The sequence below is a fragment of the Petromyzon marinus genome, chromosome 38, assembly GCF_048934315.1.
Source record: "Petromyzon marinus isolate PM22_M1 ecotype Great Lakes invasive population chromosome 38, UKy_Petmar_22M1.pri1.0, whole genome shotgun sequence".
NCBI classification, from domain to species: Eukaryota; Metazoa; Chordata; class Hyperoartia; order Petromyzontiformes; family Petromyzontidae; genus Petromyzon; species Petromyzon marinus.
The window spans coordinates 322,560-326,514 of NC_133704.1; positions in this window are offsets into that span (position 1 = coordinate 322,560).

Below are 3,955 nucleotides of genomic sequence, written 5' to 3' on the forward strand. Positions count from 1 at the left end.
CGCTGCTGTCGGATCCTCGGCCGTGGTGGGGCGCGTGCAGGGGGTCGACCTGAGGATCCTGGTGGATACGGGGGCGTCCGCCACCATTGTGTCCGAGGCCGTTTTCCGGTCGCTGCCGCACAGTGTGGGGCCGTTGCGGTCGGTTCGCGGGGCGTGCATGGCTGCCAACGGGAGTAGCCTCGGTATTTTGGGTCATGTCTTCGCGTCTGTGGCGATTGGGGAGATCGTGTTGCGGGGACCTGTGTTGGTCTCTAGGACTCTGGCCGTTCCGTGCCTATTAGGCACCGATTTTTTGGCCAGAATGCCCGTTCGGATCCTGGTCGACCAGGGGTGTGTGGAGATGCCGTCGGGAGACCGGCTACATTTCCTGCAGTCCCCCTCTGTCGTAGCTCCCCTGGCCGCCAGTGTACGGGCTATGACCACAAAATCCGTGACAGTTCCACCCGGGTCGCAGATCCTGCTTCCCCTCAGGCTGCGCAGGCCGTTGACATTGCAGTCCCCGGAGGCAGGCATCCTCCTGTCTCCTTCCAATTATTTTGCGAGATTCGACGGGCTGGTGGGCACTTTTACAGCCGTGGCTGCAGGCCAGGAACTTTTTTTGCAGGTCCTAAATTCGGGGCCCGCGCCGATCGCCGTCCCTGTTGGTGCTGTGTTGGCGCATGCCACCCCAGGCCCTCCTCCCGGCATCCTTGAGCCGCCAGGAGGGGTGGTGGCAGGAGTACTGCCCATGGGGGGGGGGGGGGCCGACGCATCATGGATTGATGCGTTGTGCATTGAGAACGCCTCGTGGTCCTCCCAGGAGTGCCAGCGGCTCCGCAATCTCATCGTCAGATTCGCCGATGTGTTCAGCCAGAGCAAATTCGATTTGGGCCGTACCACTCTCCTGGAACATCATATCGACACGGGCAACTCGGCCCCTATTCGACTGCATTCACACCGTTTTAGCCCAGCAGAAAAGGATAATGTCCACTCCGCAGTTAATGACATGTTGGCGGCAGACATTATGTCTCCTTCCACTAGCCCTTGGGGAGCCCCCATCGTGCTAGTCAAGAAACGGGACGGGAGTCTCCGCTTCTGCGTCGACTTCCGTAAATTAAACAAGATTTCAGTGGCCGATGCATATCCCTTGCCTCGCATGGACGATTCCCTCGACACCCTCTTGGGTGCGAGGTTCTTTTCGACCCTCGATTTGCTTTCGGGCTTTTGGCAGTTACCATTGGATGAGGCCTCCAGGCCAAAGACCGCGTTCCAATTCAATCGGCTCCCTATGGGTCTTCATTCGGCCCCGGCCACCTTTCAGCCCCTCATGAAATTGGTCTTGGGGGGGTTGCAGTGGGAGTCTTGTTTGAGTTACTTGGACGACGTTATCGTTTTTGGACGTACGTTTGACGAACACTTGCAGTGGTTGGAGGCGGTCTTTGCCAAAGTGTGCACTGCTGGCTTAAAATTCAAACCTCAGAAGTGCCACCTTCTGCAACCATCCGTGAAGTATTTGGGCCACATTGTTAACGCGTCAGGTGTGGTCATGGATCCGGAAAAGACTGCTTGTGTCCGGACGTGGCCGACTCCTACATCTGTCGCTGAGGTGCGTAGCTTTGTGGGCTTCGCATTGTACTATCGCCGGTTCGTCCGCGATTTTGCGACTATTGCGAAGCCACTACATGCACTCTCTGCCAATGGACAAACATTTCGCTGGGGGAAGGAGGAGGAGGCCAATTTTGCGGCGCTTCGCACGGCCTTAGCAGATGCGCCGCCCTTGGGGTACCCGGATTTCTCCCGGCCGTTCGTCCTCGACACCGACGCCGGTGACACGGGCATTGGGGCCGTCCTGGCTCAGGTTGTCAATGGGGTAGAGCGGGTGGTGGCCTATGGTAGCCGCGTTTTGTCCCCCACTGAGCAGCGGTACTGTGTGACCAGGAGGGAGCTGCTGGCCATTGTTTTCTTCGTCCAATTGTACAGGCCATATCTGTATGGTCGCCGGTTTACCGTCTGGACCGACCATGCAGCCCTGCAATATTCTCTCCGAATTGACCAGCCCTCGGGTCAGCTATCACGCTGGCTCGAGGTTCTCCAGGAGTACCCCTTCGATGTCATCCACAGGAAGGGAACTCTGCATGGGAATGCAGACGGCCTTTCCAGGCGGCCCCTGGTGGGCGAGTGCGCCTGCGCCCTGGGTTCCAACCGCTGTAAGGTCCCAGTGGATACCGCGGCCCAGTTGGTTGCATCGGCCGACGCGGCGCCCTCTCAGGGGTGGGGCCTTGCCTGGATTTTGGTCTGGGACTCCCCCGGGAGGTATGGTCCCAGATGCAGATGGAGGATTCCTCTCTGCTACGGCTGCGATGCCGGATTGGGTCTAAGGCCTGGAGCTCGGCTCTGTCGGCTGGCACGGTGGTCGCCATGCATGACGGACTCCTCGTGCGTTGGGTTGCTCAATTGGAACGATATTGTGTGGTGGTGCCCATTGGCTTACGAGGTAAATTGACCCGAGCCATTCACGAGAAGCTTATGCACCTTGGCTACCACAAGACCCTCTTGACCCTTAAACGGGACTACTATTTGCCGGGCGTGGAGGATGATGTGGCGCTGATTTTGAAGGGTTGCCATGACTGTGCGCGGAGGAAGGCCCAGTGGGTCAGGAGCGGGCCCCGCTGCAGTACATCCGGGTTTCTCATGTAAATGAGCTCGTGGCACTTGATATTTTGGGACCATTCCCCACATCGCAACGGGGACGGCCTCGTCCATCACGGAGGCATTTGTTCAGGGGTATGTTCTCGATAAGGGGACACCAGAACAGCTCTTAACTGATCAGGGGCGGAATTTTTCTTCCCGTTTACTCAAGGAGGTCTGTGACCTCCTTGGGACGAAGAAAGTCCGCACCTCGCCCTACCATCCCCAGTCCGACGGGATGGTACAACGATTGAACCGCACTCTCACGTCCATGTCGTGTCATCACGTGAGCTCGTCCCAATCGGACTGGGACCTGTTCATCCCGGGGGTGTTGGCCGCGTACAGACTGGCTCCTCATGCCTCGACGGGGTTCTCCCCCTTTTTCCTTATGTACGGGAGCCCGAGCCCCCGGTGCTCGTTCAATTGGACCTTGGCACAGTCAAGAAGGGGTCATCCATTCCCCTTCCGATGAAAATCGCGCTGGATCGGCTGTGCGAAGCGCGGCAGGCAGCTTTAGATAATTCGGCCAGTCGGCAGACGGCCACGGAGCACTTGCCTAAACATCAGGCCTTTGGGCTGCCGTGGAAAAAGGGCCAGTTGGCGTGGCTGCACTGCCCTCAGGTGCTGGTAGGCACGTCCCTTAAACTACATCGACCATGGCAGGGCCCTGTTGAGGTAGTGGGGGTCCGATGGCCTCAGTGTGTCCGCATCCGGTTGGGCCGGAATCACTGGACCGTGCACCCATCGCGGCTCAAGCGGGTGGTGCCGCCCGCCTTCCCTGATTCATCCCCAATTCCGGGATGGCGTCCGACGGGCCGGGTCCTGGGGGCGGGGGGGATGTTACTGTCTCCAGAGCTACCGCCGTTGATCCCACCGGTTGCAGAAACGGTCGCCGCGGGAGGCAGTGGCCCAACGGTGGAGGCGCCGGCTGCACTGTCACTGGCTGTGTCACCTACGGCGCCTTGTCCTGGCCAGGGTCCAGGCCGACTCCGGCGGCTCACGCCGCGCGAGGGAATGGACCGGCGGTGGGCACGCGCTCGCGGGGCAGGCGCATACGCTGAAGGACGGCAATGCCGTCCTCTTCCATCCCGCCCTTATCGCCACTTGCCGTTCCGGGTGGCGTCTATGCCCGGACTTTGGCTTGTACCGGCGTGCCCTGTTCTGTTTCTAGCAGCCGGTCAAGCTTCTACGTTCGGGGGGTTGCATTCGTTGTGTTACATTCGTTGTGTATCGTCGGTTCCCGAAAAGGGGGGGGGGGGGGGGGCACCGCTCACGGAGTAGTTGCAGC